The following is a 24,804-nucleotide window of genomic DNA, read 5'->3' as shown; positions in this document are numbered from 1 at the left end:
AGGCTCGCAGGTAGAGGGGCGTCTGTAGTGCCCTGACAGCAAAGTGAGTACAGTGGAGGGTTTTTGTTTTTGCCCTAACTAGCTGAGGGCAATTTTGGGGATTTAGTAACTCATGTACATATTCTTTTGGGTAATATGATAGCACTCTGGTATTGTACAGTATGGTATATCATTATGTATGAAAATGTTTATTGTATTATGCTTCTTGCTACTTAGGATAATATTATGGTATCAGAGTATGATAATTATTACAGTGGAAAAAAAAATCATGTTAATTAAACAGGTCGTTACAACCCTAGATTGCTGCAAGCACCAAAGACGACGATGGCTGAAACACTGCCTTAAAAATACAAGTAACACCGAATTGTGATGGTTGGATTGCCGAAAAAACCAGAGCACGAACAAAGATCATCAGAGACGATGAGAGGAGCTGGAGATACTGGAGAGATGCTGGAAGAGAGAGGAACAAGAGAACTGCTGCTGCTGCTCTTTGATAGAGAAGACAACCCGAAGGCAGTAGCCTAAAAAAAAAAAAAGAGTTTAGCATGTCGAAAAATTAGGGAAGGTTGGGATGTCGCTGGAGGAACGAGAGAACTGCTGGTGCTGCTCTTCGCCGGAGAAGACAACCAGGGTCCAGGGATGGAGGAGTGCTGGAGAACCTGTAATTGAGAGATAAGAGAGAGCTAGAGGCCGGAGAGATGGAAGGAGAACATAGAGCAGTTCACAAGACTGAGATATTCCCAGACGAAGAAAACAACGCAATAGCACACCAAAGCAGAGACGTCGGAGAAGAGAGAAGCACCAAAGAGATAAGGTGTAATGACCTGCTAAATAATTGAGATTTTTTTTTCTTTATAATAATGAATACTATGAAATTTTACTGCTCTGATACCTTCACATTTAAAACTAACCATCTACCTAAGCAGCAGGAAGCTAAAATCATATAACCACAACCATATATATATATATATGTACAATACCAGAGTGCTAGAATATTCCCAAAATACACATATACAACTGAACTAGAGCTACACAAAAATACTCCTTTCCTCAAAACACTCACCCTACTAACAAGGCAGCACAATAGCTCCCTCTATCTGCGAGCCTGATCTGCTTGCCTAACTGGATCACCTGAAAAATATTAATTCGACGGGATGAGACGACGCTTAGTAAGACGAAACATGCTATTGCTAGTGTGTGGCAAGTGAGCGCTACATACTAGTAAAATCTTACTTAGAAAATACCATAAATAACAAAGCCGAGTCAAACCTATAAACCTGTTGTAATATAAACCATACCTATGTTGCTTAACATAAACTGATTTTCCTATAAATATATATTTATAATACTGCTAATATCTATAGGTATGACTATTTTCTGAAAATATGATCATACACATATATAATAACTAAAAAGATTCCCTGAATGGATAACTGAAAGTCATGATTTAACCCCTCATGACAGGGTTGTGCGGCCCAAAGGCGGGACCTAACCTGGCTAGTCGACCAGGATAAGTCAACTAAACTCTGATAGTCAGATCGGTCCCCTCAACCCATATCTGATGGGGAGCCTGTCCACAACATAGGCACAATCGACTTCTGAATACCACATACTATCTGAGTAATGGTTGCACTCTAAACTGAATATAGCTATGGTACCGTGCTCTACTGGCTAAATATGGTCCATCAGGGTCTGATACTATATATAAATAACTAATATTTCTAAAATACTGCTTTTACCATGATTTTGTAACAACTGAAATAACCATAACATTATATACACTAATCTGAATAAACTATAATAACTGAATATCTGAGGTATCTACATAACTGAATAACTGAAATATCTGATTAACTATGATAACTGAATGTTATGGTTTTGAAATTGGTATATCAAAATATTATGAGAATGCTGTGAAATACAGGTTTCTGTACGTATACTATAAATCATGGTATTCTGAAAATTATATAAACCATGTATCGATATAATATTAAACTCATGCCACGCAGCTAAATATCAATATTATCAGGTTCTGAAAACTGTAATATATGGTCTGAATAATAATTTGCTAAAAACATATGATTTGTACTTAATCATAATAAAATTATCTTGCATAGCATATTTCCCTTACTTGATTCCTGTTAAAATCCCTTACTGTGAAGGGTCTTACACCTGTGGGGTTCCCCACTCAACACCCTAAAAGCAACATTTTCCAGAACAAAATATCACTATTTCTTCGATTACTACATTTCCTACAACTGTTGGAAAGCCAAATATTGCACAAAAGACCTTACCCTAAATTTGGGATGAAATTCAACTTCGTCTCACCAACGATCCGCTCTGACAAACTTGGAGAGAACTTTCCCAAAAGCGTCGTGGTGACCTCAGTGTAGTGACCCAAAGAATTATAGCATTCTAGTAATAATAAGAGGGAGAGAAATAGAACCAGAAACAGAAGGAGGCCGTAGATTAAAAAAACATAAATTCAGGAAATTGCCCAGCTTTGTCGACGAACACAGGGTCTCGTCGACGAAGGTCTTCAGAATTTTATCGACGAACACAGGGCTTTGTTGACGAGAAAATACCGAGAGACGGTTTGGGTTGCTCTGAATTTCGTGGACGAACATAATGCCTCGTCGACGAAGTTTGTGAAGGGCTCGTCGACGAACATAGGGTCTCGTCGACGAACTTGGCCCTATAAGTAGTGGAAACCCAGGATATTTCTCATTTTTCTCGCCGCTCTCTCTCTCCTATGACTCCCTCTTCCTTCTCTCTTTGATTCTGACCCCACCAATCACCGGATTGACTATCCGAAGCTACCACGACGCTCCTGGCGGAGTTCTCTGCCAGACTGCTGGAGCGGATCGTCCGGAAATCGAAGTTGGATTTCATCCCAAATTTAGGGTAAGGACTTTTATCCAGTTTTTGACTTCCTGACAGTTATAGGAAATGATGTAAGTAGAAAAATATTGATGTTATGTTCTGGCATATGTTGGTTTCGGGGTGTTTTGTAGAAGGCCCTGCGGGTGTTAGGCTTTTATTCCCTAGGGGTTTTCCAAAGTTAAGGTAAGGGAAATATGTTATGCTAGGAAATTTCTAAATATTATACAATTTATTTATTTACGAAAATTATGTATTTTAGTATGGTGTGGCTTGTGATTATGTATATGGAACAGGGATATGTTTTACGAATTTAGTTTCCTGATTTTATGAATTTTAGTATTATGGTTATACGAACTTCAGTATCATGATTTTATGGATTTCAGTACCATGATTTTACGATATTTCAGTACCATGATTTTATGAATCTCAGTACCATGATCATACGAATTCCAGTATTACGAATATGCAGTTCCATGTTATGATTATTCAGATTTCAGTACGTTATGCAGCATCATGGTTATTTCAGTATTTCAGAATCATGGTAAATCAGTTAGTTATGTATAGAAATATATTATATGATATCAGACCCTGTTGGACTTGCAGCTACAGAGCACGGTACTATTGTTACAGATACTATGTTACTTTACGAGTGCAACCACCTATTCAGATATACATGGTAAAGTCGACCACCTAGGCCCTTGAAGAGGTTAGGCTCCCCATCCAGATATGGATTGACGTGGGCAGGTTGACTGACGGAGTTCAGTGATTTATTCCTGATTGGCCAGCCAGGGTAAATCCAGCCTACGAGCCACACAACCTCGTCATGAGGGGCATGTCATGACACAGATAGCCATAGGGACCAATTTCAGTTACTATTACATACATATGGATTTACAGATTCAGGGACCCTACTTATGTACACTAGAAGTATCTTGAATTATAACTTATAATACTGTTATGTTAAGCAACATGGAAAGGGGATGTATTTTCTTATTTACACTATACTTAACATATCTAGTTATACATGTTTATATGAAATCAGATTTAGCATAATATTGTTAGCTCATTTGCCACACACTAGTAATAGCATATTTCTTCTTACTGAGCGTTGGCTCATCCTAGTGTTGAAACATTTTTCAAGTGATTCAGGTAGGCGAGCAGATCAGGCTCGCAAATAGAGGGGCGTCTGTAGTGCCCTGTCAGTAAAGTGAGTAGCATTTTTGGGAGCATTTTTGTATAGCCCTCACCCGTTGAGGTCATTTTGGGAACAGTGATATATGTATATTTTGAGATTACATACTGGCACTCTAGTATTGCACATAGACGTATATGGATGTGTTTATTCAGTTCTGCTTCTTGCTGCTTAGGTTTATGGATAGGCTTATCTCAGTAGGGTATCAGAGCATGTAAATTATCATAGTTTATAAAAAAAAAAACCCCGTTTAATTAAGCAAGTCGTTACACTCAGATTGTCAATCTAGTGACTAACGGGGCTAAAATCGAAGAGAGAGGAAGGAGGAAACATAGAGGAGAGAGAGAGAGAGAGAGAGAGAGAGAGTGTGTGTGTGTTTCCACTGAATTTTCTGTGAAAAAAAACTGAGTTTAACACTATTTATACCTTGAGCTTCGTCGACGAGTCATGTCATCTCGTCGACGAGGTCAAGAAGGAGGTTTGTTGATGAATGCTATTTCCTCTTTGACGAAATTCAGAACTTGTAAAAAAGCAGTCTCTCGGTATCTTCTCGTCAACGAAACGTGCCCTCATTGACGAGATCCTTATGTACCCTCGTCGACGAATCCCTTGTGTTCGTCGACGAGGCCCTGAATAATTTCCTTGGGTTATTACATTCTCCCATCCTTATAAAAATTTCGTCCCCGAAATTTACTATTCCATATGAATCCTTGTCCTTTAAGATAAACGGTCTCCTTATTTTATTACCTGTCCTCACTTATGGCGAAGGAATACCGTGGTTACATAGGCAGTTCTAGGAGATTACAACTATAAAATAAAATTCCCCCAAAACCAAAATACTACCTATTCTATACTCTACATTACAATTACACTATACTAAACAAAATAAAATTATAACTATTTTAACTTACACATCCCTGTTATAACTCATTGAATAAATGGGGGTATTTCTGTCTAATCTCATCTTCAAGCTCCCAAGAAGATTCTTCTATCGCGTGATTCCTCCACAGGACTTTCACTAATGGTATCTTTTTACTGCACAATTCCTGTTCTTTTCTATCTAAAATATGTATTGGAGCTTCCTCATATGCTAGAGCATCACTGAGTTCCAATTCTATGTAGCTAATGATATGGGAAGGATCTGGGACGTGCTTCCTTAACAAAGAGACATGAAATACGTCATGAATCCTGAATAGAGATGGTGGTAAACCTAATCGATAAGTAATTGACCCAATCTTCTCGAGTATCTCAAATGGGTCAATAGACCTAGGGCTCAACTTACCCTTCTTCCCAAACCTCATGATTTCCTTCAATGGTGCTATCTTCAGAAATACATGGTCGCCCACTTCAAATTTCAATTCCCGACGGAGAGTATGCGTGTAGCTTTTTTGCCGACTCTGTGCTGCACTGATTCTATCTCGAATAAGTCAAACTTTATTGTTCGCCTGCTGTACCTTTTCTGCTCCCAAAATCTGCCTCTCTCCTAACTCACTCCAATATAAAGGAGAACGACACCTTCTATCATAAAGTGCTTCATAAGGTGTCATGCCTATACTAGCCTGATAGCTGTTGTTGTAGGCAAACTCTACTAGTGACAAATACTGGGTCCAGCTACCCCCAAAATCCAACACACACACTCGCAGCATATCTTTGAGTACCTGGATCTTTCTCTTTGTCTAACCATCTGTCTGAGGATGAAAAGTGGTGTTGAATGCCAAATGAGTCCCCAAAGCCTCCTGCAAACTCTTCCAGAATTGTGACGTAAAATGTGGATCATGGTCTAAGACTATGAATACTTGCACTCCATGGGGTCGAACAATCTCCTGTATATAAATTTCTGCTAGTATGTTCATAGGATAGCTAACTTTAATGGGCAGAAAATGAGCCTTCTTTGTCAGTCTGTCAACAATCACCCAAATGGCATTCTGACCATGCGGTGCCGGCGGTAGTCCCGTAACAAAATCTATGGATACGTGGTCCCACTTCCATTTAGGAATGAAAAGTGGCTGCAACTGTCCTGCCAGTCTCTAGTGCTCAGCCTTAACCTGCTGGCACGTCAAACACTACTGTACAAATTCTGCAATCTCCCTCTTCATGCCACTCCATCAAAAATACTTCCATAGATCCCTATACAATTTTTGTACTGTCAGGATGAACGGTGTATAGATATCTTTGAGCCTCTTCTAGAATTGTTCTCCTAATGATATCATATACAAGCACGCACAATCTAGTGTGAAATGTAACGACCCGAAGAATAATGATATTTAAATAATAAAAGAAAGGAAAATGGAAATAGGAATAAAAGTAGGCAGTCGACTTCGTCGATGAACGCTTCGCGTTCGTCGACGACATTACAATTTGGATGGCATAATTTCGAGAAATTTTTCAGCTCCTCGTCGACGAACATAGGGGATTCATCGACGAGGGTATAAGAGGAGCTCATCAACGAGGACAGGATTCGTCGACGAGAAGATACCGAGAGAGAATTTGTGGAAACCTGAAATTCGTCGATGAACTTTCTGTAAGACTCATCAACGAGGTGACATCGACGAATCCCGCATTATAAATAGGGTTAAACGTGATTTTCACTTCATTTTCCTATGCCAAATCTCTTTCTCTTTCTCTCTCTCTCTCCCTCTCCTCACACGATTTCTCTTCCTTCTCTCTTCGATTTCGGGCCGAATTTTCGTCAATTCGAGGATCTAAAGCCACCATGACGCTCCTGGTAAAGTTCTCTGCAAATCTGCCGGAGCAGATCATGGGTGGGACTAAGGTGGAAACCATCCCAAATTCAGGGTAAGGTTTTCTACTCAATATTTAGATTTTTTACAGTTGAAGAAAGCGTAGTATGCGTAGGAATACTGAACTTTAGTTATGAGAAATTCCGTTTTCAAGGTGTTGAACGGGGAACCCTGCGGGTGCAGGACAGATTTTCTGAGGGGCTTTTCAGGAATCAGGTAAGGGGATAAACTAAGCTAATATTTTATGAAAATATGTATATTGTTATAGTATTTGATTTCAAGAAATAAATATATTTATATATGATTTACATTTGGTAAAATACTGTTGAAAATGATGGTATGTTGAATATGCGAAAAACATGTTAGTGTGGCATGAGTAAAAAAATTGTTATGAAATACTGTTTTCTGAGAATGTGAATACGATACAGATTTTTATAATGAAATACCAGCGTACGGGCCGATATTTTGATATATTTTTCGGCATACGAGCTGAGCTATGTGTATGATTTGTCGGCGTACGGGTCGAGCTATGTATATGATTTTCTAGCATACGGACTGAGTTATGGATATGTTTGTTGGTGTATGGGCCGAGCTATGGAAATTTTTTGCCAGCGTACGGGCTGTGCTATGGATATGATTTGTCGGCGTATGGGTCGAGCTATGGTAAAATGTGAAATACCGGCGTACGGGCCGATGATTTTCATGATATACGTATATATGCAAAATGATATGATTGATCTGATAATTAATGATATGAGATATCCATATATCACAATTTCAGTATATGTTATATGATATTAGAACCTGGTTGGCTTGGTCTAGGCTAGCACTTGCGCGGTACCGTTACTATGTGTTCATGGTCATCATGATCATGATATTTGTGTTAACGTCGCTGTACGGAGTGGTTTGAGATTAGATGGTCGATGTGGTTTTAAGAAGTGTGTGAGCACCCCTGGTGCACGGACCAAGTCAGGCAGACCCATCAGACTTACAAACTGTACTTTTGACTTGGTAGTGGTTGGCCAACCATTATCAGGTCCCGCCTTCGAGCCACACAACCTAGTCATGTGGGGGTAATACATGACAACAGTCACCTAACCTACTAGGAATGTTTTTGTATTATTATTATTATTATTATATGAGATGATATATGTTTATGAAAATGCAGTATGTTCTGTCATGTTTTGATGATATATATGTTTTCCCATATCTAACATAACAGTTTACTGAATATGTTTTGTATGGTATATGTATAACACGAAATACTCATGTTGCCACACACTAGTATTAGTTTATTTCCCTTATTGAGAGGTGTCTCACCCCAAAATTTTATAAATTTTTCAGGAGCCTCTAATAGGAGAGCGGGAAAAGCCCTATTGTGTTGTTTATCTGCCCTCTTTGAAGGGTAAGTTTTAGTAGAGACAGTTGGATTTTGTGGGAAATGTTCTTAGATCTTGTTTTTGGGATGTATATACTGAAATACAGTGGATATAGTGACTCTGGTATTTATGGTAATGTGATAAATGTTTTCGTATTTATAATATTGTGATTGTATGTTTCCTATTGCTTAGGCTTCCGTTATGTGTGTTGAAGTATCCCTGGTACCCACGGGTCTAGGTGGATTATGATCTGTTGAGCTGAGATTTGTGATATTAATTTTATTATATATAAAAAATGTGAAAATTAAGCAGGACGTCACAGTGTGGTATCAAAGCCTAGGTTGCTAAGTCTGTAGACTTTAGAATGCAACGGAAACAATACTAGAGTTTAGGAAATGATTTGAGGTTTTGTTCTACAGTCTAGAGGCAGGACTTCCATGGTAGTTTCTGTGTTTTTCCTGGGGTGACGATTTCAGGAAAACCATAGTAAACTATTGTCGGGTTGTGTTCCTAGAATGTAGGACTGGGGATTAGAAATAATTTAGAAATGTTAAGATAAGTGGTGAGGATAGGTGGGTAAATTATGAGGATAGGATTACTGAGTTGCAACTGCTATTTTTTAGGATGGATATAGGAGGAAATAATGCCCATGCGAGTGGCAGTGATGGAGCAGGACCATCAGGTGCAGCTGCGACCGACTCTGACGCGGTATTACGAAGTGTGGCTCAGCAGGTTATGGCTGAGATCGCTAGGAGCTCGAGGGAGCAGAGTGGTCCATCTGCAGGCCATGGGTGCACTATAGAAAAGTTTACGAAGATGAATCCTCCGACATTCTCAGGTGGAGTTGATCCTGCAGCCGCTGAGAATTGGATGTAGGAGACCGAGAAAGTCTTGGTTGTGTTGCAGTGTACTGAGGAATAGAGGGTTCTTTTTGCCACCTATAGACTGACAGGAAAGGCCGAGAGGTGGTGGACTGCGGTAAAACTATTGGAGCAACAGAGGGTGACTCAGATAGCCATGACATGGGACCGGTTTAAAGAATTGTTCTTCGATAGATATTTTCTAGCTACTGTCAGGGAGGCTAAAGTAGAAGAGTTCCTGAGTCTGAAGCAGGGACAACTATCCGTCCAGCAATATGCGGCGCGTTTCATCGAGCTCTCTCGTTTCGCCCTGTACATTGTTCCTGATGAAGTGAAGAAGGCGAGGCAGTTTGAGAGAGGCTTGAGGCGGAGTATATTCAATCAGGTGGTGATGCTGCGAATCCAAGACTTTGTTAAGTTAGTCGACAGGGCAGCCTTGGAAGAGATTGGTGAGTGTCTCGATGCAGAGGAGCAGGGACAGAGGAAGAGATCTGCATCTACGGGCTACCAACAGCGTCATAAGCCAGGTCAGTGGAGGAGAGGAAATCATGACAGAGGGCGGAGGCAGGAGACAGGAAGATGCGAGGTGCAGTCAGGGCAGGGTTCTTCAGTCTGTCAGACTTGTGGTAAGAGGCACTGGGGAGAGTGTCGAGCAGGTGGTGTGGTATGCTATCGTTGTGGTAGATCGGGGCATATGGTGCGAGACTGCCCTATCCCACCAGATGCAGTTCCAACTCCCAGACCATACCAAGGAGGTTATCAGGCGCTATGTGGGGGCCAGCAGAGGAATACAGTTTCAGCCAGGGTGTTTATTCTGACGTCGAGTGAGGCTAAGATGACAGGTGACGTGGTGACAGGTATGGTTATTATGTTTTTTTTTAAAGTTATTGCATTGTTTGATTCAGGAGCTACACACTCGTTCGTGTCTTCGGGGTGTGTTAAATTATGTGGGGCTGAAACACAATCATTAGATGTTGAATTGTTGGTATCTACACCAACTGGGTCAGAAGTGAGGTGTAGTAGGGTGCTCCGAGGTTGTCAAGTTGATATTCAAGGAAAGACTTTGTCTGCTGATCTGATAGTGCTAGACATGCACAAATTTGATGTTATATTTGGCATGAAATGGCTAGCAGCTAATTTTGTCAGCATAGATTGTCGAGCATGAGAAGTATTATTCAAATCTCTAGGGGAAGTAGAATTCAAGTTCGTAGGGTCGCGAGTGCAATCCCCGCCTTAGCTAGTTTCAGTTATTTAGGTCAGAAGACTACTGCTGAGTGGTTGTCAGGGGGTTGTGGCTGTTGTGAAGGAGATGTCAAAGAATGAATTGAAATTTGCTAGCACGCCTGTAGTAAAGGAATTTACAGATGTTTTCCCATATAAGTTACTAGGCTTGCCACCCGATCGTGAGGTAGATTTCTCTATTGATCTACTTCCAGGTACAGCGCCAATTTCTAAAGTACCGTACCGAATGGTGCTCGCAGAGTTGGCAGAATTGAAGAATCTGTTGTAAGATCTGCTTAATAAGGGCTTCATACGACCCAGTGTATCTCCGTGGGGAGCTCCGGTTTTATTTGTGAAGAAGAAAGACAAGACTATGAGGATGTGTATAGACTATAGGGAGATTAATAAAGTGACAATCAAGAACAAGTATCCTCTACCCCGTATCAACGATTTGTTGACCAGCTCCAGGGTACATGGGTGTATTCAAAGATTGACCTAAGATTCGGCTACCATCAGGTAAAAGTGAAAGCAGAAGACGTCTCGAAGACAACCTTCAAGACTAGGTACAGGCATTACGAGTTTCTTGTTATGCCGTTTGGTTTGACGAATGCTCCTACGGTATTTATGGACTTGATGAACAGAGTCTTCCACGAATACCTAGACCAGTTTGTTGTTGTTTTTATTGATGATGTACTGGTCTATTCAAGGAGCTATGAGGAGCATGAGACGCACTTGAGGTGGGTTTTGCAGACACTTCGGGAAAAGAAGTTGTACACCAAGTTCAATAAATGTGAATTCTAGCTTGAGAAGGTTGTGTTCTTGGGGCATGTTGTATCTGGAGACGGTATTTCTGTGGATCCTAACAAGATTGAGGCGATAGTGAATTGGGTTAAACCGAGAAATGTCCAGGAGATCAGGAGTTTCTTGGGGCTAGCTAGCTATTACTGCCGTTTCGTTGAGGGATTCTCAGCTTTGTCAGGACCTTTGAAACGACTAACGAGGAAGAATGTCAGATTTGAGTGGGACGACAGCTGTGAGCAGAGTTTTCAAGAACTGAAGCAAAGATTAGTCAAAGTGTCACGCCCCGAACCCCAAAATGGGACCCAGGAGTGAGAAAGTAACCTAACTTGTCTCTGTATCATACAAATCATCCACAGATACAGTACAAAGGATGAGGGTCCAACCCTGTGGGGTTCCCAGGCATCCTTAACACATTCAATCACAATCATGTACGCAACGGAAAAAGTATTTCTATATCAACATACACAGTACCATACCAGATTCTATACATAAGCCAAACACAGCTCTATCAAAACGTACAACGGGTGCCCAAATACAACCCAAAATGGCAACCTAACAAAACTACAGTCCTAGCACTTACCCAAGCGCTAACGCAGTACACCGGCCACTATGCTCCCTACGCTAGGACGTTAGTTCTAGTTACTCGAAGGACCTATAAAAATGTACGTACAGTAGGGGCGAGACACCTCTCAGTAAGGAAGAACACAGGTTATATTGGTGTGTGGTATTTGAATATTATCATGACACAACATACGTGCAGTTGAATGGAATCCAGTACTAGTTCACACAGTGCGCTTACGCACATATACGGCGGCTATTTATACGCAGCCCCATCACAATACGCACACATGATCAGTAACCCGGTGTCATCACACCCATCAGCCCCGAAGCCGGTCCACGACAATCCAGCATTGGCCCGTAGCCATCCGCGAAGCACGGCGCCACCTGCACATGGCTAGGCCTTGACTCCCATGGCATCGTACCGGCGCTAACCGGTGGATCCACACCCTTCGGCCTGATTTGCTGGAATAGGCTCACACCCTCAGATATAGAGCCAGACACTCTTGCCTATGTGGCAGGCGATAAATACAAGCCCTCGAATATAGAGCCGGACACTCTCAGTACTTGGACTCACTTTGGAATCGCGGTCCCATCAACAATTTAATACATCACACAAACATGCATGCTCATATAACCAAAAAAACCACACTCATTTGGTAATTTAAATCATGGTTTTCCAAACAAATATAGTTTAAACAAAGTCAAGGCACGGCCATCCCAATCAAGCAGTATAAATCACACATATACTCGGTTTTCAACAAAACTCGGGATTCAGCCCGTCGCCCCCTTTTTTCCCAAAACTGCAATAGTGAAAAACTCATAGTTTTCCCCGTTAGATCCCCCCAAATGAGTATACAAAACACACACAGGACCGTGGACCACAGTTCCACCGAGTCTGATTTCAAAAATAATCAATACAACACAGTTTCCCCTTACCTTAACCCCGTATAACAAAACCCGAACTCCAAGCTCCTAAACAGGGAACCAAGTTCCAAAACCTACAAATCACAATACAGAATTTACTCACAAGACCATCCTCTACAAAACTACCAGATTAGAAATGAAAACCGAGCCTTACCTCGATTTTTTGCCAAAACCCGAAAACCTCCGAAACGAGATTCTGATCCATAGAAGTTGTAGAGAATCCTTCCACAATCCTTGTGGTAACTTCCGTTTCCCGATTCCATCAACGATCGGCGAAGAAATCTAGAGAGAAGGAGAGAGTTTAGAGAGAGAGAGAGAGAGAGAGATATTAAATTTGCTTAATGAAGAAGAAATGAAATTTCCCTTTTATAACCCTTGACTCGGCCCAATTTCGTTGACAAAATGGTGTCTTCGTCAACGAAATATCAGGAATTTCGTCGACGAAATGGTGCCTTCGTTGACGAACCCTGATATTCCAACTTCCGCCTCTCAACTTCTCTTCGTCGACGAACCTCTGAATTTCATCGATGAAAAGCCTTCTACCTTCATCGACGAATTCTGGCTTCGTCGACGAAATCTGCCATTTCTCGCGGTTCGGGTTCTTACACACAACACCAATATTGGTTATCCCATCAGGGGGTGAGGGGTATGTCATTTACAGTGATGCGTCCTTGAAAGGACTTGGCAGTGTATTGATGCAACATGGCAAGGTAGTGGCGTATGTGTCCAGGCAGTTGAAAGAATATGAAAAGAACTACCCTACACATGATCTTGAATTGGCTGCAGTGGTACACGCATTGAAAATTTGGAGGCATTACTTGTACGACGAGCAGTGTGAGATTTTCTCCGACCACAAGAGTTTAAAGTATTTCTTCACGTAGAAGGAACTGAATATGAGGCAGAGAAGGTGGTTAGAGTTAATTAAGGATTTTGATTATACCATTAGTTATCACTTGGAGAAAGCAAACATGGTAGCTGATGCATTGTGCAGGAAGTCCAGGGAATCAACGTTGGCGAATATGGAGATCCAGTATCCAATTATAATGGATCTGGAGAGATTCGGTAGTGAATTAGTTGAGAGTGTTTCTCAGGCTCACATTGCAAGTTTAATGGTGCAGCCTATTCTGCAGAAGAGAATTAAAGCCGCCTAGAAGGAAGGTCCAAAATTAGCAGAGGTAATAGACAGAGTACAGAGTGGTAAGGGGGAGGAATTCAGTATTGCAGATGATGAAACTTTACGGTTCCGTTCCAGATTATGTGTTTCTACCGATATTGAAATCAGGAAGACTATTTTAGAGGAGGCTCACAGATCTTTGTATACAGTTCATCCCAGTAGTACGAAGATGTACAGGGATCTGCGAGAGTCGTACTAGTGGAGTGGTATGAAGAGAGAGATTGTCGAGTACGTAGCGCAGTGTCTAACATGCCAGCCGGTAAAGGCTGAGCACCAGAGGCCGGCAGGGCAATTGCAGCCGTTATTTATCCTAGAGTGGAAATGGGATCATATATCTATAGACTTCGTGTCAGGACTGCCGACGACATTACATAGCTAGAATGTCATCTAGATGATTATAGACTGTTTGACTAAGACAGCCCACTTTATACCTATCAAGATCAACTACTCCTTCAACCGTTTAACGAAGATCTACATTCAGGAGATAGTTCGTTCTTATGGGGTTCCAGTATCGATTGTGTTAGATTGAGACCCGCATTTTACGTCATATTTTTTGAAGAGTTTGCAAGAAGCACTAGGGTTTCAATTGTCATTTAGCACGACATTCCATCCTCAATCAGATGGGCAGACTAAGAGGATGATACAGACATTAGAGGATATGCTCCGTGCGTGTGTATTGGATTTTGGGGATAGTTGGACTCAGTTCATGTCACTAGTAGAGTTTGCGTATAATAACAGTTATCAAACCAGCATTGGCATGGCACCGTTTGAGGCTTTATACGGTAGGATATGTCGTTCTCCTTTATTTTGGGATGAAGTGGGTGAGCGACGAGTAGTGGGGCCAGAGCTTGTACAGCAAGCGCGTGATAAGGTTCAGCTTATCAAAGACAGGATCAGTGTAGCTCAGAGCCGACAGAAAAGTTATGCTGATAATCGCCGCAGGAATCTAGAATTTGATGTGGGTAATCATGTGTTTTTGAAGATAGCTCCGATAAAAGGGGTTATGCGATTTGGGAAGAAGGGTAAACTTAGTCCTAGGTTTATCGATCCATTTGAGCTTCTAGATAAAGTGGGACCGGTAGCTTACAGACTAGCTTTGCCACCTGTGTTGTCCAGGATCCACAACGTATTCCATGTTGCTATGTTGAGGAAATACATCCTAGATTCTTCTCATATCATCAGTTATGATGAATTAGAGCTTAGTGATTCACTGGTGTATGAGGAGGTACCCATACAAATTCTGGATAGGAAAGTACAAGAGCTATGTATCAAGAAGATTCCTCAAGTAAAAGTTTTGTGGAAGAATCATGCAATTGAAAAAGCTTATTGGGAATCTGAGGAACAGATGAAACAGAAGTATCCGCATCTATTCCAAGGAGTCTAAATAGGTAAAATGTAAGTAGTCAGATATTATTTCTTTTGCAGACACATGTAATGGTTTAATTAGTGTAGCATTTTAGTTTTGGGAGAATTTTTCTTTTTTTTATGTGTAATCTCCCAAGACTCGGAATGTAACCACGGTATTCCTCCGCCATAAGTGAGGGTAAGTAATAAAATAAGTAGACTCTTTTCTTGTTAAGGGATGACGAATTACGTGAATAGTAAATTTTGAGGACGAAATTTTATAAGGAGGGGAGAATGTAACGACCGAAAGAATAATGGTATTTAAATAATAAAAGAAAGGGAAATGGAAACAGGAATAAAAGGAGGCAGTCGACTTGTTCGCCGATGACATTGCAATTTGGATGGCATAATTCCGAGGAATTTTTCAGCTCCTCGTCGATGAACACAAGGGATTTGTCAACAAGGGTATAGGAGGAGCTCGTCGACGAACACAGGGGATTCATCGACGAGGGTATAAGAGGAGCTCGTCTACGAGGACATGATTCGTCAATGAGAAGATATCGAGAGAGAATTTGTGGAAACCTGAAATTCGTCAACGAGGGTTGAAGTTCGTCGACGAACTTTCTACAAGACTCGTCAACGAGGTGACTCGTCGACGAATCCCATAGTATAAATAGGGTTAAATGTGATTTTCACTTCATTTTCCTGTGCCGAATCTCTCTCTCTCTCTCTCTCTCTCCTCACATGGTTTCTCTTTCTTCTCTCTTCGATTTTGGGCCGAATTTCTGCAGGTTCGAAGATTTGAAGCCACCATGATGCTCCTGGTAAAGTTTTCTGCAAATCTGCCGGAGCGGATCGTCGGTGGGACTGAGGTGGAAACCATCCCAAATCCAGGGTAAGACTTTCTACTCAATATTTGGATTTTTGATAGTTGAAGAAAGCGTAGTACACGTAGGAATACTGAACTTTAGTTCTGGAAAATTTCGTTTTCAGGGTGTTGAACAGGGAACCCTGCGGGTGCGGGACAGATTTTCTCAAGAGCTTTTCAGCAATCAGGTAAGGGGATAAATTAAGCTAGTATTTTATGAAAATATGTATATTGTTATAGCATTTGATTTCAGGAAATAAATATATTTATATATGATTTACATTTGGTAAAATACTGTTGAAAATGATGGTATGTTGAATATGCGAAAAACCTGTTAGTGTGGCATGAGTAAAAAAATTGTTATGAAATACTGTTTTCTAGGAATGTGATTATGATACGGATTTTTATAATGAAATACTGGCATACGGGATGAGATTTCGATATATTTGTCGGCATACGGGCCGAGCTATGTGTATGATTTGTCGGCGTACGGGCCGAGCTATGTGTATGATTTGCTAGCGTACGGGTTGAGTTGTGGATATGTTTGTCGGCGTATAGGCCGAGCTATGGAAATGATTTGCCAGCGTACGGGCTGTGCTATGGATATGATTTGTTGGCGTACGGGCCGATGATTTTCATAGTATACGTATATATGTAAAATGATATGATTGATCTGATAATTAATGATATGAGATATCCATGTATCATAATTTCAGTATATGTTATATGATATCAGAATCTGGTTGGCTTGGTCTAGGCTAGCACTTGCATGGTACCGTTGCTATGTGTCCATGGTCATCATGATCATGATATTTGTGTTAATGCCACTTTACGGAATGGTGTGAGATTGGATGGTCGATGTGGTTTTAAGAAGTGTGTGAACGCCCCTGGTGTACAGCCTAGGTTAGGCATACCCATCAGACTTACAGACTGTACTTTTGACTTGGTAGTGGTTGGCCAACTATTGTCAGGTCCCGCCTTCGAGCCACACAACCCAGTCATGTGGGGGTAATACATGACAACAGTCAGCTAACCTACCAGGAATGTTTTTGTATTATGATTATTATATGAAATGATATATGTTTATGAAAATGCAGTATGTTCTGTCATGTTTTGATGATATATATGTTTTCCCAGATCTAACATAACAATTTACTGAATATGTTTTGTATGGTATATGTATAACACGAAATACTCATGTTGTCACATACTAGTATTAACTTATTTCCCTTATTGAGAGGTGTCTCACCCCAAAATTTTATAAACTTTTTAGGAGCTCCTGATAGGAGAGCGAGAAAAGCCCTACTGTGTTGTTTATCTGCCCTCTTTGAAGGGTAAGTTTTAGTAGAGACAGTTGGATTTTGTGGGAAATGTCCCTAGATCTTGTTTTTGGGATGTATATACTGAAATACAGTGGATATAGTGACTCTGGTATTTATGGTAATGTGATGGATGCTTTTGTATTTATAATATTGTGATTGTATGTTTCCTACTACTTAGGCTTCTGTTATGTGTGCTGAAGTATCCCTGGTACCCACGGGTCCAAGTGGATTGTGATTTGCTGAGCTGGGATTTGTGATATTAATTTTATTATATAAAAAAAATTTGAAAATTAAGCAGGACGTCACACGAAATCTCAAAGCTCCATCATCAGAAATGCTGAATTCCTCTCCTTGATCATCCTGTATTTTGGCTATCACTTCTGCTAATTCTGGATCATCTCCCTAAGCAGCTTTAATCCTTTCATATAGTGTAGGTTGTACAACCAGGCTAGAAATAAACGCCTGAGGATCATCTTCCACTAACTCCACGCCGAGCCTTTCCAAGTCCATCTAAATCGAGTGCTGAATTGCTACTGCTAATTGCACTGTATCCTCTGATTTACGACTCAATGCATCAGCACCACATTTGCTTTACCTGGGTGGTAACTGATGGTGCAATTGTAATCATTAATGAGTTCTAACCACCTCCTTTTCCGCATATTCAACTCTTTTTGTGTAAAGAAATACTTTAGACTCTTATGATCAGAAAATATCTCACATCGCTCACCATATAGGTAATGTCTCCAGATCTTCAATGCGCGCACCACTGCAGCCAATTCCAGATCGTGAGTAGGGTAGTTATTTTCGTATTCTTTCAACTGCCTGGATGCATACGCTACCACCCTACCATGCTGCATTAGTACACAATCGAGCCCCTTGAAAGACGCGTCACTATAAATTACATAACCATTACCTCCTAATGAAATCGTCAGTACTAGTGCTATGACGAGCCGCTGCTTTAATTCCTGAAAACTATGTTCGCATTCTTCATCCCACACAAATTTGGCATTTTTCCTAGTCAAACATGTGAGAGGTCCTGATAAGGTTGAAAACCCCTCAACAAATCAACAATAATAACTTGCCAGTCCCAAGAAACTTCTAACTTCTTGCACGTTCTTCGGCCTGACCCAATTTACCACCGCATCAATCTTGTTAGGATCCACTGAAATACCATCTCCTGAGATCACATGGCTCAAAAACGCAACCTTCTCAAGCCAGAACTCACACTTGCTAAACTTGGCATAGAGTTTTCTATCCCTGAGCGTCCGTAGTACCTAACTCAAATGCATCTCATGATCCTCAAAACTCCTTGAGTATACCAATATATCATCAATAAAAATCACCCCAAACTAATCTAGATACTGGTGAAAGACTCTATTCATCAAGTCCATGAACACTGCTAGGGCATTCGTCAGACCAAAAGGCATAACGACGAATTCATAGTGCCCATAACTAGTCCTAAAGGCTGTCTTTGCGACGTCCTCTTCTTTTACCCTCACTTGATAATAACCTGATCTAAGGTCGATCTTGGAGTACACCCGAGTACCGTGGAGCTGGTCAAACAGATCGTCTATACAGGGCAGAGGATATTTATTCTTAATAGTGACCTTGTTTATTTCTCTGTAATCAATACACATCCTCATAGTTCTGTCTTTTTTCTTTATGAATAACACTGGAGCTCCCCACGGTGATACACTGGGTCGTATAAATCTCCTATCTAGCAAGTCTTGTAACTGATCCTTCAATTCTTCTAATTCAGCTGGAACCATTCGGTAAGGAATCTTAGAGATTGGCGCCATCCCTGGAGGTAAATCTATAGCAAAATCTATTTTGCGTTCGAGAGGCAACCCTAGTAGCTCTTTTGGAAAAATATTTAGAAATTCTCGTACTACTGGTGTACTATCAAGCTTCAATTCATTTTCTGTCACTTCTTTTACAAAATCTACAAACCTTAGACCTCCGTCCAAGAGCAATCTGCACGCCTGCATGGCTGTCACAAGCTGCGATGGAGCCTGTACACGTGAACCAATAAACCTGAATTCCTACTCACCAGGGGGTCTGAAAATTACTTCTTTCTGATGACAATCAATACTGGTGTGATTTATCGCTAACCAATCCATACCCAGTATTACATAAAACCCACACATATCCAACACGATCAGATTAGCTGGTAGCATTCTCCCCTGTATTTCTATAGGATAGCCTTTAAGTATCCTTTGACATCTTATGACTGACCCTGACGGTGTAGCTATTGATAATTCTATATCTAACGACTAGGTCTCACTTCTAGATAATTTGACATAGGATGCAAAGACAAAGGAATGAGTAGCACCTGAATCAAATAAAACAACAACTGGATATGATAAAATAGGAAAAGTACCTATCACCACATCCGCGGCCGTCTCAGCATCACCCGGCGTCAAAGCATAAACCCTTGCCGGGCTACATTCCTCTACTGGCCTCCTCGAGCCACCTGATATCCTCCCCGATAGGGCCTGGGAGCTGAAACCTGGTTTGGCAGTCCTGGGCATGCACGTGCCATGTGGCCAGGTCTCCCACAACGGTAGCAAACATCTGTCCCTACCTAACACTCTCCCAAATGACGTCTCTTGCACGTCTGACATACTAGGAAAGTCTGCATACCCTAGTTCTCACGAGGTCTTGTCATATGTCTCTGATCTCCCCTATCACAACCTCCTCTCCACGGGCCCCTACTGGAACTATCCTGAAAACCCTAAGGCGCAGGCCTCTTCCTCTGACTCTGAGTTGCTATACCTTTCTGTATACCACTCTCAAAAATCGTAACTCTGTCTACCACCTCTGCAAATGTCTGAGTCCTGAAACCAATCACCTGCTTAAACAAGTTCTGCCTCAGACCCTCTTCAAACTTTCTCACCTTTTTCTCTTCATTTGGTGTTAGATGTGGGGCAAATTGCGACAACTCAATAAATCGAGCTGCATACTGAGATACGGTCATCTGCCCCTGTACTAGATGCATAAACTCTACTACCTTCACGCCCTGAACGATAGTAGGGAAATATCGCTCTAAGAACAGCTCTTTGAATCGGTCCCACATCATTGGCACTGGAACCGGTCTCTGCTCCTCAGTCAGTCGTGCTGATCTCCACCAGCGCTTTGCCTCTCCTGTCAGTTTAAATGCCGCAAATACTACCTTCTGTTCATCCGTACATGGAAGCACAGTCAGCGTCTCCTCAATGTCCTTGACCCAATTTTCAGCTATAATCGGGTCATCACCTCCAGCGAAAGATGGGGGCTTCATCCGCGTAAAATGCTCGATCGTGCAGCTACACTCCCCTGAGCTTCATGGCCATCTCAGCCATCACTTGCTGAGTGACGCTGCGCAGTATGACATCAGTATCTCTACTCCTATGCTGGAAGGTCCTGGCCTATCTTCCCCAGCATTCGTACCACTGTTTCCTGGATCCATCCTGAAAAAACAAGGAACACACTTTAAGAATCTTATCTTCTATACAAACCTAATCTATCCCATTCAACTTGAATCCCTTATTCATAATTAACTATCTTCGCTGATCTTAATTCAAAATCCAACTCTGCAACCTAGACACACGACCCAACGATAATTTACTATGGTTTTCTTGAAATCGTCACCCTAAGAAAAACACAGAAACCACCACAAAAATCCTGTACCCAGACTACAGAACAAACCTTAAGTTATTTCCTATCCTCTAGTATTGCTTCCGCTGCTCTCTAAAGTTACAGAACCTAGCAACCTGACTCTAATACCAAACTATAACGACCTGCTAAATAATTGAGATTTTTCTTTCTTTATAAGAATGAATACTGTGAAATTCCACTACTTTGATACCTTCACATTTAAAACTAACCATCCACCTAAGCAGCAGGAAGCTAAAATCATATAACCACAACCACATATATATGTACAATACCAGAGTGCTAGAATATTCCCAAAATACACATATACAACTGAACTAGAGCTACACAAAAATACTCCTTTCCTCAAAACACTCACCCTACTAACAGGGAAGCACCGTAGCTCCCTCTATCTGCGAACCTGATCTGCGAGCCTAACTGGATCACCTGAAAAATATTAATTCAACGGGATGAGACGACACTCAGTACGATGAAACATGCTATTACTAGTGTGTGACAAGTGAGCTACATGCTAGTAAAATCTAACTTAGAAAATACCATAAATAACGAAGCCGAGTCAAACCTGTAAACCTGTTGCAATATAAACCATACCTATATTGCTTAACATAAACTGATTTTCGTGTATATATATATATATATATATACTGCTAATATTTATAGGTATGACTATATATATATACTGCTAATATCTATAGGTATGACTATTTTTTAAAAATCTGATCATACACATATATAATAACTGAAAAGATTCCATGAATGGATAACTGAAAGTCATGATTTAACCCCTCATGACAGGGTTGTGCGACCCGAAGACAGGACCTAACCTGGCTAGTCGATCAGGGTAAGTCAACTGAACTCTAACAGTCAGATCGGCCCCCTCAACCCATATCTGATGGGGAGCCCGTCCACAACATAGGCACGATCAACTTTTGAATACCACATACTATCTAAGTAGTGGTTGCACTCTAAATTGAATATAGCTACGGCACCGTGCTTTACTGGCTGAATATGGTCCATCAGGGTCTGATACTAAATATAAATAACTGATATTTCTAAAATACTGCTTTTACCATGATTTTGTAACAAATGAAATAACCATAACATTATATAAACTGATCTGAATAAACTATAATAACTAAATATCTGAAGTATCTGCATAACTGAATAACTGAAATATCTGATTAACTGTGATAACTGAATGTTATGGTTCTGAAATTGGTATATCATAATATTCTGAGAATGCTGTGAAATACAGGTTTTTGTACGTATACTATAAATCATGGTATTTTGAAAATTATATAAACCCTGTACTGATATAATATTAAACTCATGCCACACAACTAAATATCAATATTATTAGGTTTTGAAAACTGTATATATGGTCTGAATGATAATTTGCTAAAAACATATGATTTGTACAGAATCATAATAAAATTGTCTAGCATAGCATATTTCCCTTACTTGATTTCTACTAAAATCTCTTACTGTGAAGGGTCCTACACCTACGAGGTTCTCCACTCAACACCCTGAAAGCAACATTTTTCAGAACAAAATATCACTATTTCTTTGACTACTACATTTCCTACAACTGCTGGAAAGTCAAATATTACACAAAAGACCTTACCCTAAATTTGGGATGTAATTTAACTTCGTCCCACCAACAATCTGCTCCAGAAAACTTGGAAAGAACTTTCCCAGGAGGGTTGTGGTGGTCTCAGATCATCGATTCGACGACTAACGGGGCCGAAATCGAAGAAAAAGGAAGGAGGAACCGTAGAGGAGAGAGAGAGAGATTGTTTCCGCTGAATTTTCTATGAAAAAAACCGAGTTTAACACTATTTATACCTTGAGCTTCGTCGACGAGCCACGTCATCTCGTCAACGAGGTCAAGAAAGAGGTTCATCGACGAATGTTATTTTCTCGTCAACGAAATTTAGAACTTAGAAAAAAATAGTCTCTCAATATCTTCTCATCGACGAAACGTGCCCTCGTCGACGAGATCCTCATGTACCCTCGTCGATGAATCCCTTGTGTTCGTCAACGAGGCCCTGAATAATTTCCTTGGGTTATTACATAGGGTGAACAACAAGCGGCGGTGAAGATGACTGCTGCTGAGAAACTACAAGACGACCGAGGAAAAAAAACAGAGAGCTAAGAGAACGATGTCGTAACGGAGAATGAACTGCAGGGGATACCGGAGAAACCCACTAGAATCCGAACGTCTTCTTCAAGTTGGTGTTGTAACATGCCAGAAGCCAGGGATGCGTTGGTGAGATCAAAGGATGCGACAGTCGTGTTTGGTCGCGCGACGCAGGAAGACGAGATGACTAACAGGTTTTCAATGCGGACGATTGTTATGCGAGCACGAATGGGTTCTCGAGGGGCTGGCGGTGGCAGTAGGTTGGGATGGGGAAGACAATGACAGAACCGGAGGCCGAGTGGAGGGAATACGATGGCAGAACCAGCGCCGATCGGCGGAAGCCTGTTGCGTGTGCCGTTCAGAAATAGTAGACGACGGAGGCAAGGAAGGTTAGGGGAAAAAAAACTATGTTTTGAACGTAATATGCTCCGATACCATGTTAAACTTGGAGAAAGACATTTTTTCTATTATTCAACATTCAACATTACAAGAGTGTATTTATATACATGAGTCAAGAAATAAGATTCCAAATTACTCTTGAATACCTGCTCTATAATAATTACACAATAATTAGAAAATGGAAAGTATTGATATTTCTCTAATAATATTGAATAAAAAAATAATAAAAAGGAAAAAGAAAAGGAAGAAAACATACGAAGAAGCATGATGTGACCGAGGTTGCGGACAGATTATTATGAATGCTGCAGTAGTGCTCTGCAGCTGCTTCCATTGAATTTAAGAAGAAAAAATTGATCATGATCATATGATCATTTGAAGGTTCAAACTTCAAACTTCAAACTTCAAAGTCGTAGGTAATTGTTGTTTTATAGAAAGGAAGTTCAAAGTCAGGTTGGGGCCATGAGCCTTTGTTTTTTATTTTTTTTCTTTCTAGTTCATTCAGACAGGGTGGACTCCAAATTGGCAGCCAAAGATTTGGTCAAGGAAGCGCGTTTCGCGGGGCATGCTTGTCGACTGTGGCCGTCGAGGGAAAATGGGATTTGGGCGGACGACTGGACACTTCCAAAACAGTGCAAGACAAAAGGGAAAAAGGACAGGTAATTTGTGTTTTGTTTAGTAATTAAAAGCGTGCAGCCACCCCCACGATACTGAGATGATTTTGTTTAATAGAACTACTTTCGTTTTGTCCCTTTTAGCTTTATATTTCATGAATCCCTTACATGGTATTGTTCTTCGGGTCAGTCTTAATGCGCGGGATGGCAACACCACATCCCAATGTTTCAAAGACAATTGGAAACTCCCACTCAATTGGAAATCTGGTCCCGAGTTCTAAACTCCTAAATTCATGCCCGCCAGCAACCATGTTTCTTCTTTCCAATATTCCATTGAATCTTCCTTTGTACCTTCGGTTGTTTCGTCCAAAGATATAATAATAATAATAATAATAATAATAATAATAATTACCCTTATCACCAATATGTTGGAAGCTGAAAACAAAGACCAGCTCCGTCAAGAGTATTGACTCCCTGCGCTAGGGTTTGCAGTAAAATTGCGAGCTCATAGCCCATAAGAAAAATATAGTCCACAAAATACGAATCCTATACAACCAAATATCCACCTCACATCCAAATATCATTGTCCTTTGAACAGTAATAGAATCGATGAGCAGTGGCCAGGCTCGGCACCAAGGGGGGGGGGGGGGGGAACAAAAATATGGCGTTCATTTCCGGGTTGCATACATGAAATTTTAAAAAGGGATCAAAGTAGAAGCTCGTAAGCTTT

This window comes from Malania oleifera, chromosome 12 (genome assembly GCF_029873635.1).
Source record: "Malania oleifera isolate guangnan ecotype guangnan chromosome 12, ASM2987363v1, whole genome shotgun sequence".
In the NCBI taxonomy this organism is placed as follows: Eukaryota; Viridiplantae; Streptophyta; class Magnoliopsida; order Santalales; family Ximeniaceae; genus Malania; species Malania oleifera.
Note: the sequence above shows the minus strand (reverse complement) of the source record.